This window comes from Marmota flaviventris, chromosome X (genome assembly GCF_047511675.1).
Source record: "Marmota flaviventris isolate mMarFla1 chromosome X, mMarFla1.hap1, whole genome shotgun sequence".
NCBI classification, from domain to species: domain Eukaryota; kingdom Metazoa; phylum Chordata; class Mammalia; order Rodentia; family Sciuridae; genus Marmota; species Marmota flaviventris.
In genome coordinates this window covers 58,623,612-58,640,117 of record NC_092518.1, presented here as the reverse complement: position 1 = coordinate 58,640,117, position 16,506 = coordinate 58,623,612, and the positions used below count along the sequence as shown (strand labels likewise).

General features: G+C 53.3%; 1 long non-coding RNA gene across 1 annotated transcript; it reads left to right on the top strand.

The window, feature by feature from the left end:
* The first annotated feature begins 414 nt into the window (after positions 1 to 414).
* LOC114093075 (uncharacterized) lies at positions 415 to 12,160 on the top strand. Its single transcript, XR_003582854.2, has 4 exons — positions 415 to 499; positions 9,329 to 9,409; positions 11,046 to 11,320; positions 11,957 to 12,160. It is a non-coding gene; the product is annotated as an uncharacterized lncRNA (long non-coding RNA).
* The last annotated feature ends 4,346 nt before the right edge of the window (positions 12,161 to 16,506 follow it).

Below are 16,506 nucleotides of genomic sequence, written 5' to 3'. Positions count from 1 at the left end.
CTAGAGATGGAAGGCCCTTTCCATCTTCACATTTGTTTCAGATGCAGCCTGAAGATCACCTTCCTTTGGTGACTTTTCACCTCCTGAGCTGTTCCAGATCTCACTATAACCTTCTTGGATTTTTCTTGCCGTAGGGACTCCAAGTGGAATCCAGTCCCAGTTTTCTGAGCATGCCTCCCTAGGCTCAGCCAGGGCCACTGTGGAGAGCGGTCCAGGTTGCAAACTGCACAAGGTTCCTGGCCAAGGGTGAGTGGGGGCCGAAATCCAACCTGCCTTCTGCTTACCAACCCTGTGCACGCTGTCCAGATGGCCTCTGCCTACAGAGGGTGCCCTTTTCTAATGAGCACAAAGGTGCTGAACGGGTGGGTGGGGCCCTGGCTCTTCTTCCCACTCCCATCCGCACCACAGGGCCCAGGAGGAGGAAGGGGACTGGAGATGATGAACTCTGCGAGCCTGTCCCAGCTGAGAGCCTGGGTTTGTGAGCTGCAACACATATCTGGTGAGCGGAGCCAGCTCGGGACAGAGGCTGTTCCGGGCTGTGCAAGGGGACTGTGTGTGAGGATTAGTGAGAGGAAATGAAAATTGGGGATGGCCCTCAGGGGAATTGAGTACAGATGATGTCAGAGAGGAGGTGGCCTCCTGGAGAGCAAGGGACCCGGATGGCTGCAGAATGGCGTGGTGGGAGGGGGGCAGGAGGTGTGGGAAGGAGGGGCTATCTCTACTGTCCCCAGCAGTGAGGCAAGGCAGCTACCTTTAGGCCCCACTCAGCCCACCTGGCTCTTTGACCCCTAGCCGCCTCCTAGCTCTCCTGGCGCCTGAGGACCTGGGGAGGTGCATTCCTGTGGAGGCCCTCAGGCTGGGAAGGCTGGGAGGAGGGGACCTCAGGACGGCTTTCACCTCCTGGCAGCACACTTCACAGCTTGCGCAGGGCTGGCTTCTCCCTGCAGGGTCTCTGAGTCACTTCGTACAGTGGGTCCTATCATTCCTGCTTTTCGGAAGAGGAAACTGAGGCTCAGGGAGCTAGGAAGTCACCTCTTTCAGATGGCTCAGCTAGTCAGCTACAGAACCCCTATTTGAACTCTGAAGCCCAAGCTTTTTCTGTTCCACCTGCCTTTGGCCATGAACATGAGCTGAGGGCCAAGGGTTACCTATGAATGCTTTCAAAAACTCCAAACAGCAGCCAGCTGGTGTTGCATGCCAGTAGCTTGGGAGGCTGAGGCAGGAGGATCCCGAGTCCAAAGCCAGCCTCAGCAAAAGTGAGGCACTAAGCAACTCAGTGAGAACCTTTCCCTAAATAAAATACAAAATAGGGCTGGGGATGTGGCTCAGTTGTCGAGTGCCCCTGAGTTCGATCCCTATTACTGCTCCCCCCAAAAAAACCCCCAAACAACTCCAAACATTCTTGTTTGGAATGGTTGGCTCCATCTTCCAGATGAGGAAAAGAGAGGCTACACAGAATAAGTAAGTGGCAGAGCTACAAGAGTTGCCAGGGATAGCCTCGGAGGTGTGTAGTGGAGGGGAGATATTGAGAAAAAGAAAATGTGTGTGTGTGTGTGTGTGTGTGTGTGTTTATGCACACGCGCATGTAAGTGCTCATGGACAAGGACCTGGGCTACATCTCTCCCAGCTGGGGAGAGGGATAGAGAGATGGAGGTCCAGCTGGAGGTGGCTTCTGGGTGGCTGGGAGGGGGTGGCCAGTGCGTGGCTCTGTGGTGTGGCTAGAAGGGGGTGCTGTGGAGAAGGGCAGGCTCCATTTAACGAGATTTTTTTGCCCTGAGTTAGAAAATAGCTCTTTCTTCTTTTTCAGGGAGGCTGGGCTTTCTCTCCCAGGCACTGCCACAGCCTGCCCCCACTCTGGGGGCTCTGCCTGTCCCCAGGTCCCCAGCTGGAGCCCCCAGCCCTGCTCCCTAATTCCAGCGGGGCAGGCAGCATGCCCACATGCCCAATTGCCTCTCCCAGCACACACAGGTAATTCATCTCAGCCTCCCTCCCCGGCCCCTGCCCCCAGATGTGCGGCCTTCCCAGCAGCCAGAGGCCAGCTCACCCCACCCATATCGCCGGCCAGCTGCAGCCCCTCATTTCCCGGGGAAGAGAGAACTAATAAAGGACAGTCTCTGAGCTGCGGCATCCCCCCCAATTCTTTCTTGCCACAGCCGCCCCATAAAACTGAGGAGAGAGATATAAAGGGAACAAGAGTGAGTGGAGATAGAGTTTCCGTCTGAGGAGGGGAGTGCAGCCGCAGGACGAGTGGGCTGAGGCTGGGGCCCAGGCAGAGGTGGCAGGCCCCTGGGCACAGCTGCTTGGGCCTGTGCTTCCTCTTCAGGAAGGGACAGCAGTGATATGGGGAAGAAAAGGATGCTAATCCCAGTGGTTAGAGAACGCCAGGTGTGCCAAGCTGGTGGGCTTGACGTGGGCACCAGAGGTTGGGGGGTCTGGAAGGTATCCTTTGTGGCTCCCTTCCCTGATTCCCAGCTTGAGCCCAGCAGGAAAGCGGGAGCCCTGGCCTCCAAGCTTAGCTTTCCCACTGACATGCTGAGTGACCTTGCTCTTTTAATCTTTTCTCTGGGCCTCAGTCTCCTCAGCTGTGAAATGGGCTTCAAGCACTCTGCCTTCCAAATCATCTGCACGTGTATGACTTAGGGCCAGGATGTGCTATTGGCTATGCTCCATGGAGTACAGGGGAAGCCCCCATGTTTCTCACCCGTTGGGCCTGGCAGGGCCCTTGGGAGAAGTCAGGGCTTTACAGGGCTGTGCCAGGTGCTCTGCATTGGGCTTCAAGTGTGAATTCTCTCTTTCTGCCAAGGAAAAGAAGGTGGGGAGATCTTAGGCTATAAAGCCGTCTTCTTTCCTCCTTAAGGAGCTTCTCATATAATGTTGTCATTTATTGAACACAATAATTATTTATCGAGTATCTTCTATGTGTCAGGCATTTTTGAAGAAACTAAAGACAAAGCAGTGAGCAAAATGCAAGAATTCTTGCCTTCATGGGACTGAGATAATAGGGGACAGAGAAATAGGGAGCAGGTCACGTTCCTCAATAAGCCAGTTCATCTAGGTATGGGGTGCATACTTGTAACCCCAGTGACTCAGGAGGCTGAAGCCAAAGGATCACAAACTGGAGGCTAGCCTCAGCAAGTTAGTAAGGTCCTAAGCAATTTAGTGAGACCTTGTCTCAATAAATAAATAAATAAATAAACAAATAAAGGGCTGGTGATGTTGCTCAGTGGTTAAGCATCCCTGGGTTCAGAGTAAGGGTTGATGGCAGGAAGCAAGGCCAGGCGTCTCTGGGTCATGCCAGGTTCTGTCCTCCCGGGCAATGCTCTCAGAGGGGAGCCCCTATGCCCTTCCCCCACAAAAGCCCCTGTGCCCACACTAGGCCAGCCAATCCCTGTGTCTGGGTCCTGGAAGGAAAGATGGCCACTTTCAGAACTGGGAACATGTTCCTCCCCTGCCCACGTGCTCTACCTGTTTGGAAGAGAGGTGATGCCCTGTGAGGTGGCTCTGAGCGGGCCCTCATGTCGGTCCCATGCTCTTTACCAACTTTCCTGGTCACAGAGGGACTGAGCTGCTAGGGCCCCTGATGCCTGAGAGACATGGTGGGAAGACTATGAATGAGGGCTCAGATGAGCCAGCTCTAACTCCTCCTGCCATTCACTCCCCAGCACACAGGGGGCAGGAGATGGATCACTGTTTACATTGCTTGTCAGGAAAATGGTGAATGCAATGATGTAGGAGAGACAACTTTGCAAATGGCAACTCTTCCAGACATGAGCGTCTATTAGAGTCTGTCCTTGCATTTTCTCAGGTTCTTCCTTGAAGTGGGACTTGAGTAATTCTCTGTGGATTGAGTCCTTACTTTTGCAGCAGCCTCCAGGCTCCTTGGCCCAGAGCACCTGGGTTCCCAACGCAGCTGGAGTGCAGACAGTCCAAAGCAGTTGGTGTTTGCTCTGCAGATTTAACCCTTTCTTTGGATCTGCCATTTGCCTAGTTGTATGTCCTGGGCCACAAGTCCTTTGGCTTCCTGAAGCTCAGGGAATATACAGCCATCTTTTGTCCTCCCTCAAGGTTTAATTGGGACAATCATTCCCAGGGCCAGATTCAGGAAGGATCTGGCACAGTGACTGGGACTTCCCAAGAAGAGCCAGGCCTGGTGCCACCAGCCAACCATCCATTCTGTCATGGGTCAGTATGGCCCCCAGATATGGGTCGAAATCCCTGAAAGTGTCACTGGAGCATGTTTCAGATATCCCTGCTCACTCCAGGGAGAGGTGAGGTGAGGGTCATTCTCAGCCCTCACAGGGAGCACGAAGAGCAAGGGAGGGCAACTTGGAGAGGAGGCCAGGTCCAGAGCTCAAGAGAGAAGAAACCCCAGCCACTGAGAGACAGAGAAAGTTCAAGAAATGGGGGGTGGATGTGGGGAGAAAAAAATGGCATGAGGTGTACAGACAAGCAGAGACTGGGGGAGTTGGGAGACTGAGCAAGGGATCAAGGCAAGAGAAGGATTGGGAAGAATGTCATATACTGATGTGTGTGAGACAGAGAGATGGAGAGATGGGAACTCCTTCGAGTCATTTGTGCCATGGGGAGTGAGCATGAGTGTGAATGTTCCCATAAACCAAAGGCTGAGCTCAGCACAGCTGTGCTCACCTGTAATCCCAGTGACTTGGGAGGTTGAGGCAGGAGGATCAAGAGTTTGAGTCCAGCTTCCAGCCTGTGTCAAAATAAGAAAATAAAAGGGCAGGGGATGTAGCTTAGTGGCAAAGTGTCCCTGGGTTCCATTTCTTACAAAAGACAAGACAAAACAAAAAGACAACAAAGTTAGAAAGTCAGGATGATGATTCCTTTGGCCTGCCTCTCGGTGCAGGCCAGGAGCACGGATTCTGGGAAGCAGGCTGGGCTGCGCAGGGCGGGGCCAGTTGGTGTAAGGAGTTAGATGTGGCATGTTGAACACTCCAAAATGTCTGACTCCCCGGTCAAGAGAAGCCCCTGGGACATGTGGTTGCATCCCACCACTGCAGTGAAAGACGGAGAGGGTGCTGGAAGGAAAACAGGTGGAAAGTGGAGGAGGGTGGACCTTGGCACAGGTAGGGGACTCTGCAGGGTCAATTGCAGAGGTCCCTACCCCTCTGCTTGCAGGCTTTTTGCAGGGAGTAGGGCAATGGAGATTGAACTCATGGGTGCTTTACCACCAGACTACATCCTTAATTCTTTTTTTTTTTTTTTGAGACAGGATGTCAGTAAGTTGCTAAGGGTTGCACTAAAATGCTGAGGCTGGCCTCAAACTTGTGATCCTCCTGCCTTAGCCTCCTGAGTGCCTGATTACAAGCTTGAGTCAGAGTGCCTGGTTCTGCCTGCAAGCTTTTTCAAGGTTGCTGGAAAGGGGTTGGGATCTGCTGCCAGTGAACCTGCTGCCCCTCTGGACAAGCCGAGGCTTCATCTAGGCTTAGGGCTTAGCTTCTGTGGGGCACAGTTTCACCCCCTGATTGACCACTTGTCCTAGCCATACTGACGTCAGTCAACAGGATCAGGGAAGATGGGTAGAGTTGGTGGTGATTGGCAGAGTGGGCCAGGTGGGAGAAGCCGACAGCTAAACCCCAGCCCTGTTGTCCTGCTGCCAAGGAGGCCTAGAGGATACCCCAGCAGCTGTCCCTGAGTGCTCCTGACCCAGGACAGAGGATCCAACACTCTTACTTTCCAGGTTCACAAACGGAGGCCACAGAGAGATCCCAGCCCCACTCTCGTCATTGTCCCCCGGAGGCTTTGTTTCTAGAAGGGTGCAGGTTCCTTCCCCTTGGTTCTCCATCTCCCTTGAGGATCCAAAAGAAAAGTTGGTTCTGCAGCAAAGACCAAGACATGTGATAGTGCAATGCCCAGCACAGAGGTGCTGACATGGCGTCTCAGGGCCCAGGGTGATTTGTGCACAGTCGCACAGCCAGTGAGAGTGACAGCCAGGACAGAACCTCTGCTTGGGTCGCTCCAAATCTGCCAATTTTTTTGGTTGGTTGCTTTATTTTATTTCTTCATTTTTTTTCAGGGACAGAGGAAATGATAAAAGTAATGCACATTTTCTATAGAGATTACAAAACCACACACAAGAAAATAGAATCCAAAGTCCTACTAACCAGGGAAAGCCATTGGTAACTTTTTTTTCTTTTTATTAGTCTGGGTACTCAAGAGTGCACTACCATTGAGCTACATCCCCAGACCTTTTCATGTTGAGACAGGACTGTGCCAAGTTGCCCATATTGGCCTTGGATTTGTGCTCCTCCTGCCTCTGGAGTAGCTGCAATAACTGGCATGTGGCAATGCACCCAGCTTAACTTTTTTGGTACTGGGGATGGAACCCAGGGGTACTAAACCACTGAGCCACATCCCCAGCCCTATTTTGTGTTTTATTTAGAGACAGGGTCTCACTGAGTTGCTTAGTGCCTTGCTTTTGCTGAGGCTGGCTTGGAACTTGTGATCCTCCTGCCTCAGCCTCTAGAGCTGCTGGGATGACAGGCATGTGCCACTGCGCCTGGCTAAAATCTTCCATCTTGCAGGACTGAAACTCTATACCCATTGCACAGCAGTCCTGCATTCTCCCTCTCTGCCAGTCCCTGCAGCCATCCATTCTCTAATTCTATGAATTTGACTATTTCACATTCCTCATGTGAGTGGGATCCTGCAGGTTTTGTACTGTGTGTGGCTTGTGACACTATGTCCTCAAGGTTCACCCATGTTGGAGCATGTGACAGGATTTCCATCTATTTTAAAGTTGAATAATATAATGTTGCATTGTGAATGTGTGTATGAGAGAGAGAGAGAGAGAGAGAGAGAGAGAGAGAGAGAGAGAGAGAGAGAGAAGGAAGGAGAGAATGAGGGAAACAGGGAGAGAGAGAGAGAGTCTGTTTCCACATCTAGGGTTTCAGTGTGTTTGGAGAAATCTCCAGAAGCAGGCTTGCTGGATCACCTGGTCATTGTATTTTTGTTCATGGAACCTCCATGCTGTTTCTGGGTGACTGCATCCTTGGAGGCTCCCAGCCACAGCTCACGAGCCCTCCCTTTTCTCCCCGCCCTCCCCAGCGCTGGCCATCTTTTGCTCATTTTGATGGTGGCCCTCGGAACAGGGGCAGGGTGGTATCTGATGGTGGTTTTCAATGATGTCTCCCTTCCCATAGACCTGCAGGCCATTCGTTTCTTTTCTTTTGGACACCCCCTTTTGTACCCTGATGTTCCCATATGCCATCCACCACAAACATTTCTCCACATATTCTTTGCTCCGTGGCCAGGCGCAGTGGTGCATGCTGGTAATCCCTGCAGCAGCTCAGGAGGCTGAGGCAGGAGGACTGCAAGTTTGAGACCAGCCTCAGCACCTTAGAGAGACTCTGTGTCTAAACAAAATATTTTGAAAAGCTGGAGCTGTGTATGGCTTAGTGCTTAAGCACCCCTGGGTACCAAAAAACAAAACAAAACAAAAAACTAATACTGGTTCTATACAACCCTTTCCAGGAAATAGAAGAGGAAAGAACATTTCCCAATTCATTTTTTGAAACTAAAATCCTGGTTCTAAGATCAGACATACACAGGACAAAAAATTGAAAACTAAAGAACAAAAATGCTGCTGGACACAGTGTGCACACTTGTAATCCCAGCGGCTCAGGAGGCTGAGGCAGGAGGATTGCAGGTTTGAAGCCAGCCTCAGCAACTTAGTGAGGCTATAAGCAACCTAGTGAGACCCTGTCTCTAAATAAGATTTAAAAAGGGCTGGGGATGTGGCTCAGTGGCTGAGTACTCCTGGGTTTGATTCCCAGTACCGGAAAAAAAAAAAAAACAACACATTTTTTTTTCTTTGCCTCTTCCTTCACCCTGAAGGCAGGGATGTGAACTTTGAGAGCCTAGAAGCCCTGTGACACCTCTGTCAGTTCTGGCACAGGGGCAGTGGTGTCAGGCTGCCAGGGGTAGAGGTGGGAATCAATCCAAGGCAGTCTCTGTAGCACTCAAGCTGGGAGGATCAACCTTGGTGGCAGACAATCCGAGGTTCAAGTCCAGATTTTGCCACTTGCAGGCTGCCTGGCTGTGGGCCAGTCAGTTTGCCTGGGATCCCTGGTTTCCCCATCTATAAGATAGAGACAATGGTGCCCTCCAGTTCCTGGCCCTTGTGTGTGGCCTTGCTTTAGCTAGTGCATGCCACAACCTCACCCACAGGGAGGCCCTGTGGAAGTCAGCTGTTCTCACTGTGGGAATGGCACGGCCTGGCCAGTGCCCACAGCTCTCTCGCCTCATTTTCTTCACTCCTGCTCTTGTAATGGATGCGGTCTTTGAGGCCTGGTTTTCTCGAGATCTCCATGAACAGAGGCAGGAGGGAGGCAGGTGCTGTGCACAGGGTGTTTCTGCCTGTCTCCCCAATCCGTGTGTTGAAACCTTCACCTCCAATGTGATAGTATTTGGAGGTGAGGCCCTCATGATGACATTGTCACCCTCATAAGAAGAGACACCACACTAAGGAGCTTGCTTCCTCTCTCTAACATCGGCCATGCAAGGATACAATAAGAAGGCCATCTCCAGACCAGGAGGCAGGTTCTCAGCACACTGGGTCTGTCAGCACCATGATCCTGGAGTCCCCGGGTTCCAGAACTGGAAGACATCAGTCCATTGATGGGAGAGAGCCAGTGGGCAGAGATGGTAGGTGTGAGGCATGCAGGACCCACCAGCTCCTCCTTCTCCTTGTGGGTCAACCTTGCCTCCAGCAGCCCGTGTCCCTGGGGTAGAGGCTCATCTAGGCTGTTATCCAGCTGTGACGTGGTGGGGCCTCTGGCCAGAGAAGGGCTAGGCTGAGCTACACTGCTCTAGAGAGCCATGCTGTGGGTCTGGGTTCCATCCATCAACACCCGGGGGAATGCAAGCATTGGATTTTGGCACCTGTTGGGAGAGTTACAGGAAAGGAGGAGGCCAGGGCCCCTGAGGCTGGGATCGAGCAGAACTGAGTTGGCCTCACCCCATTTCAGAACCAGTTGCTGAATTTAGCTTTATAATGATAGAGGCAACATCTCGTAAGGGATTACTGCCAGCTCTGCTCCCATGTTATAGCTGACAAAACTGAGCTCAGAGAGGGCAAAACACTTCCCTAAGGTCACACAGCTAGTCGGTAGCCACACAGCTGCAGACAACCATCACAGTACTTCCAGGCAACAGGGTCATCACCTTTGAGCTCACTTCTCTGAAGATCTTTCTGTTGTAACTGGGCCAAGGTCAGTCTTTGAAACTGGCCCTCCTGTGGCTTGCAAGAAGAACTTCAACATGGGAGAGTGCTTGGAATATGTCGAATCTAATTCTTCCCATTGTACAGTTAGAGACACTGAGGCCAGGAGAGGAGAAAGGATCAGTATACATTGACCATCACTTCCATGTCATCAGGTAGGACGCAAAGGTGAGTACTGCTCTAGCTTCTCTGGAGATTACAAGTAGAACTAAAAGGTACATGGGATATAGGTCAGATAAGAGGATGAACTTCCTTGCAAGGCTCTATGATCATACAACCTTAGCATGTCCCCACAGAAAGGAACCAGAGGAAGATTCTAAGCCATAGGTTTGAAAACAAGTTGTAGTCACTGCATAACTTGAATCCTATGCAGGGAACCCCACTCCAGCATCATTATCAAATAGCCTGTCCTGCACAGAAACGTAGAGCTATGGCTTTGAGTCCATGTCCCGCAAGGCAGCACTGATTAGCCTCTTTGGGTATCCTTCCTAGGCGCACTGTGCCCTCTAATTGATCCCCTTGGGTCCCCCTCCTGCTGACCTGCCAGCTCTCTGAGAAAAACTCTTCCACTTTCTTTAGCGTCTCCCTCGAGTCCCTGCATCTCCGCATCCATTGCAAGAGTCTGCGTGGACCACGGGTGGCCGGCCAGCAGGCAGGGGGCGGGGAGGGCGCAGGCAGCGCCATGGCCAGGGCCTTGACAGCTGTGGCTATGTGGAGACACTGGCATGGCTCCCCCTGCAGTCTGGTACTGTGCCTGGGGAACTGCCCTTTGTCTTTAGGCCATAAGGTACACTAAGGCGGGACATGTCAGTCCACAGGGCCACCACCTCTGGGGCCAGTGGACTCCTGCAGTCCCCGCAGGTGGTGCTGGGAATTGATGACGTGAACAGTGCCAGCAGGAGGCTTTTCATTTCTCATCAAGTTCATTCAATCGCTTTCCCTCCCCGCCCCCTCTGGGCATCGAACCTAGGACTTCTGAGTACGTGGGGCAAGTGTTCTACCACTGAACCACACCTCTCGCCCTAGGGGACCATTTTTCATCACTCCTTCTTGAGGCCCAAGAGTGTCTGGGCCCCTTTCTCTGGGTAATATTCCAGGCAGAGAAGGAGACTAAATTGGACAAAGTGAGCACCTAGTATGTGCCAGGTTTTAGGTCAGGTGCTTCTCTTCTATGTTTCCCTTTCATCCTCAAACCCCTGAGGCAGGTGTGACGGTCCCCTTTTATAGATGAATGACCCAAAGCCTACAGGGGTTGGACACTCTTTGTGTAAGGGCACCTGGAGCACACAGCTGTCCCCAAGCCTTCCCCCACCTCCACCGCCCCTACTAAGCGGGAAGACCCAGAAAGCTGCACGGGGGAAAGGGGAGTAGGAGGAACAGGCTGGGAAGATGCAGAGAGCTGCCCCCAGCCCCGAAACTGCCAGCTCGGCCTCCTGCCCAGAGGGGTGTGGCTCTGGAGGGACCTTCTGGGAATAGAGAGAAATTCATTAGCAGATGTGCAAGTCCCCAAGTGATTAAAGATCGATGCTCTGAGCTCCATCAGCAGGGGGTTTATGTTTATTATCTGACTTGGCCCAAAGGCCCCCCAGTCCCACCTCTCCATACTTCTTTCCCCTCCTCCTGAGGTGCTCGGGCCCACTCCATCTGCCTCCTCCCAGGCCTCTCTTCAATCCACACAGCCTAGGCCAGTTCCCAGAACAGACACACTGGGGATGGAAGTGGTGGGGAATGAGGGGTGGCAGGGTGCCGGGATTACCTCCTGAACAGCAGGCTCATTTGCTAATCTGAGCTTTGTTCATTTCAGGGACCAAAGAGGACTTCATTTCCATTTTGGGATAGGCCAGAAGGAAAGAGAGTGGGGTACTACAGCAGTAAAGATAAAGGATGGATAATAAGAGGAACTTCCAGTTGCCATCGAGCTTTGATTCCTGGACTGGGGTACACATACTGCTTGGCTATGGGAAAAGGGCTGGAATGGAAATGACACAGGCTGGGCCTGTAGCCAATGGGAACTTCCCCGTAGAAGATGCCACTTAAAAGTGTTATTAAACCCTCAGGACTTTTAAAGTGGAGAACAAGGTAACTATGAACACCCTTTAAAGTGATATTGAGAGTTCCCAAGAGACGTCCGTGTCTTTCTCACTTCCCCCTGTCTTGGGATGGAGACATGTGGCTCCTGCGACATCCCCCTCCTACCAGTTTCTTCTCTGTCTTCCAGCCCAGCCCCTACCCACTATGGGGCCTTGAGCCAACAAGTCCGCATTGATTCAGGGGCTTCTCTGGAGTAGAGACAGAGGGTGAGCCTGGCTCTGTCTGCCTCGGTTGGATTGTACCCGTTGAGTGGTTTTGGGGGAAGAAAAAAAAAGCAGTAGTGACCATGGGCCTCCACCTCCAATCAGCAACTTCCACCTTGGGCTGGGAACATTCCTGGGTTCCATTATCTCCAGACTAGTAAATTGGAAATTAGGTGGATTGCTATTCCCACCATCTTGGGAACCAACAGAGAAATGTCACCCCAGCCTCTCCGTGCCTAGCTCTGATGTTACTTCCCCATCCATGGGGCTTCCAGCTCTTCAGTCCAGGAGACTGCAGAATGCCCTTGGCTGGCTGCCTCTGTGGGGAGTCCCACATTCTGGAAGTCCTTCTTGATGTCTGACATGAAGCCTTCTTGCTGCAACCAGCTCATTTTTTTTTTTCTCCTCATTCTGCCCACAGAACTGTCAGAGGGAGTCTTCTTGTTTAAGTCCACGCTGTGAATGGAACTGAGAAGGCTGAGAAGCATAGGCTGGACTAGGAAGCTTATAGAAACTCAAGAGTCAGACTGGGGCTGTCACTAGGTGGTAAAGCACTTGCCTAGCATGTGTGACGCAGTGAGTTCGATCTTCAGGACCACATAAAAATAAATAAAATAAAGGGATTGTGTCCATCTACAACTAAAAATAAAAGTTTAAAAAAATGAAGAGCAGAGTCTGCTAGAGTGGGCGCCTCTCCTTAGCTTAGTGACTTTGAACAATGCTAAGCCTACAGTCCTCGGCATTGGCTCCTGGTTCAGCATGCTGTCACTCAACAGTCTCTCCTGCTACCATTAGTCCTGCCTGTTAGTCAATGATTCAGCCAAGGGCTGTGTGTTCCTCCCAACGCTTGGCACTACTGGGAGTAGGGTGGGCACTGTCAAGGAGGGGACCCGTGTGGCCAGGCTGTACCCTTCAGGGGCTCCCAGCCTCGCGGTCCTTGCTGGCCTCACCTCTTCCTCCACCCAGACTGGGGGTGGGGGCGAGAGGTGCTTCCAGTGCAGCTGAATTGGGTCATTAAAATCACTCCTCTACCCCTGACAGATGACCTCCAAGGTCCGTTCCAGTCCTATGATTCCACGATTCCAATTAACCCTTGTCATGCTCGGCTGGCGGCGTGGGCTATATAGTGGGAAGGGGTGGGGTGGACGAGGCCTGAGGAAGGCCCCTCTCAGCACACACCAGCACACACTGTCCCCTTTCTCCCGTCCCTCCCCTTCTGCACCAGGCCCTGCCAGAGTGCTGGCCTGGGAACTCAAGTGCCAGAGGAAGGAAGGACAGGACTCTCAGTGGTTGTGGGTCCAGGCCAGCTCTGGCCATGTGTGGGCTGGACCAGGCCTTTGGATCAGGCTCAGGCAGAGGGTGTCCCCAAAGCTTTGAAGAACAGAGATAGGAGGAGGCGGGGGCTTTGGAAGTAAAAGAGAGAGCAAGATCCCTGGCCAGTAAACGGGTCATCAAGGGGCCGGCATCTTGGACCATGTGTCGCCACCCATGCAGTGCAGGTGCCAGGTGGCTTCCTCCTGGTGGAACATTCTACCAGTTCTCCAAGGGCATGACATTGGGCAAGGTTTGGATTCTGCTCAGGATGGTGGTGGAGCTATCCATGTGCCAACGGTCAGAGCTGAGGTGGGCCCCAGAGACGGCCATAAACAGGCACCTTACGGGCCACTTAAAACCTTCTGAGTGTTTCCTTTGGCTCCCATCATGCCTACATCAAGAACAAATGATTGGCCATCATTGAAAATTCAGGAGTTTTCTACATAAAAATCCAGATTTATAACTTCGAAAAAAACCTCTGACAATCTAGTGATCCTGGGCTCACACTCACAAGGCCATAGACAGCTGGGGCTGAGTGGCAGCTGTCCTCTGAGCCAGGGCACATACTCTCAGTTTCTCTGTGGCCTTCACCGGCCTGAGTTTGCTCTTCCTGGGGCGAATGGGGAAATCAAGGCCCACAGAGAAAGGAGGGCCCTCACTGGAGATTCCCCCAGGGTGAGGGACAACATTCTCCCTTCACCTTTCTCCCCAGAGCTTGGCCAGAGGCTACAAGGCCCCTCTGCCACCACCATCCCCCCCCTGCTCTGGAGGACCGGCAGCCCCTGCGGCCAGGCTTTGTCTGGCTGCCTTCCTGCATAGCCCCCTCAGCCGCCCGGGCCCCAGCCCAGGCCCAGGCCCCCTTCAAGTGGGAGCAGAGGCGCTGCGGGGCCTCCACAGCCCGGCCTCATCTCCCGCAGCTTGGAACAAGAATATCATTAAGTGCAGGGGGCGCTGCCGCCAGGCCTGGGGCGCCCTGACCACAGAGCTGGGGCTTCCTTCTGCAAACAGCCCTGTCTGGCCCAGCTGGGCCGGCCCTGTGTCTGTGAGCCAAACGGGCACTGCAGCCACCCATCCTGGCCACCCAGGCCTCTCTTGCTGCCTCTGACTTCCTTGGCCCCTTCTTTCCTGTGACCACCCCAGTCCTGTTTCTGTGCTGCTCCTCCTTCTCTCTCAGCCAGGCTTGCTTTCTGCCTCTTTCTGTCTTGATTTGGTCGTCCTCTCTTACATGGGTCCTTGCTCTTCTTCAGGGTCCTGCCTGCTTGCTGGGTCTGTCTACTGCAGCGCCATCTTGCTGATCCACAGGGGTGCCTGCCCGGCGTCTGTCTCTTGCTCTCCATCTCTGAGCTGTACCGTGTCTCTCCAGCTCTGCTGTCCCTCAGGTCTCCTGCACTGTGGGCCTCTGAGTCACCAGTCTCTTTCTCACTCCAGCTCTCTGGCCCTCCCTCAGTCTGTGTTCCTGAGGCCACCACAAGGAGGGCTTCTGGGAGGTTTGCTGTGCTGGATAAACATGGCCCCAGCAGCAGGATAGGAGGAATTCTGCTGACGGAGCTTTCCTCTGGGGCTGAGGAGGGGCAGTGTGAACCAGCGGCCAGGGGCCCCAAGGAGAGGGCAGTGTCCTTTCCATGCCTGTGTCCCTTGCCCCAGCCAGCTCAGGGTATGTCCCCAGCTGAAGAAAAGGAACAGCCTCCAAGAGGCGGCTCCCTACCATTGCTTCCTCACCACTGATGCCCCCCAAAATAGATACAGTGCACACACTCCTGCCAGCACCTCCAGTCCAACACCAATGGGATGGAATCCAGGGGTGTGTTTCCCCTGGCCTGGCCTGCCTAGGCCTCAATAGCAGGGGCTCTGGGGAAAGGAAACCACCCAGGGGCCCCTGAAGCAAACCATGGGCTACGAAGAACTCATGGCAGCTGACCCTCCTCTCCTAGATGACACCCTGCTCTTCACAACTATCCTAGATTGAAAGGCTCTGCTCCTGAGGAGGAAAAGTGTGTTGACTTCCCCTCTCACCTATTTCTGAGGCCTGATCCTACTGTGGGTTAGCAGGTGCCTAAGCCAAACTGAAATCCTTCCTGCTGAGGTTCAGGTAAACAGGGTGTGTGTGTATGTGTGTGTGTGTGTGTGTGTGTGTGTAATGGGGTTGAGTCCATGTGCCTAGACAGAGTGGAAAAGCAATGGTCAATGTGTGGGTGTGTGGCAGGGACACAGGGTAAGATGGGGTATAGGGAACTCAGAGGAGAGACGATGGGTCCTGTGGCAGAGGGACTGAAGGGACAAGGCCTGGAATGGCAGGAACACCTGTGGACGCAAATGCAGAGGAAGAGGATGGAGAGGAAGAACCAAATGACATAAGGGCAGAAAGTTTCCTGAAGAAGAATCAGGAAGATTTGCGGGGGGAGTCTTCTACACCCCAAAACACCGTAGGAGTTATGTGGGGTGGGAGAGAGTCTTCAGAGACATACAGTGGAACCTACTATTTGCATGACCAGCTTGTCTCAGTTTGCCAGAGACTGTCCAGATTGGAGATCTGAAACTCCCATTTCCCAAGAAACCCCTCAGGCCCCAGTAACCTAGGATGAGTGAGTCGCCCAACTACCTGCCCACCCTGCCCACCAGGCAGTGTGCACCCACAGACAGCTCGTTTCCACCTCCACACAGCCCTGGGCCACGGATCACAGTTGGCAGGCCCTATTTGACAGAAGAGACCATGTAAAAAAACTGGCTCTAACGTCATGTGGAAAGTGGCCGGTTTGAAGTCAAGGTCTGTTGTTGGTCTGCATTGGACTTTTTATCCTAGGCTCAGAGACCTTCAGGGACAAACTTAGTAACCTCCCTCCTCCCCACACATTCCAACCTCAGCAGTTTCAAAGTCCTGACATGAGGCACTGTCATCTGGACCCACTGCCCACGTTCCCCTGGGCTGCGGCTGGGAATGGGGGTGGCCTGGGAGAAGGGGGGCCTGGGTCCCCTTCAGCCCGAGGCCTACCAGGGCTTCACTGTGGACTGCCACCTGTTGATTTTTTGGCTTCTCCCCCAGCTGGGGGCAGGACCAGCTGCTGGGGAGGGGGGTGAGGGTGGGAGGCGGAAACTGGGGGGAGTGCTGAGGGGGGGTGTCTCCAGGGTCTTGCTGGGTTCCTGGGCTCCAGGTGGTGGGTCTGGGGAGGGCTGGCCCAACATCTGAGAGCAGGCTGGGGGCTGGGCCCCTGGAGTCCCACGCTGTTGGTCAGTGCCTCCGGTGAGCTGGGGTGTGAGGAAGCAGCTACAGAGCAAACAAACAGAGCCTGTGAGCACAGGAAGCAATTACAGACCACCCGGCCTAGGCTGCTGAGGAGCCTGGAGTGGGGGGGGGCAGGCTGAGGCCAGCCTAGGCAGCCAGCTAGGTGTGGCCTGGGGCAAGGCCAGCAGAGCATAGGGAGTAGGCTCTAAGCTGTTGAGATTCTGGGGAAGCCATAGCAGGTGTCCCCTGCCTGGGGATGAATCCCTTCCACTTATAAGCAACTCCAAGTAAGGAACTACCTTAGTAAACTTGGGATACTGGTTTCCTGTCAGGAGGCCTTGGTCCTAGGTCTAGCCATGGCCTTCATGAGCTTTGGGGATTATCTGTTCTGCCCTCTGAGTCTTAGTGTGGCCAACTGTACAATGAGGTGATTGGAG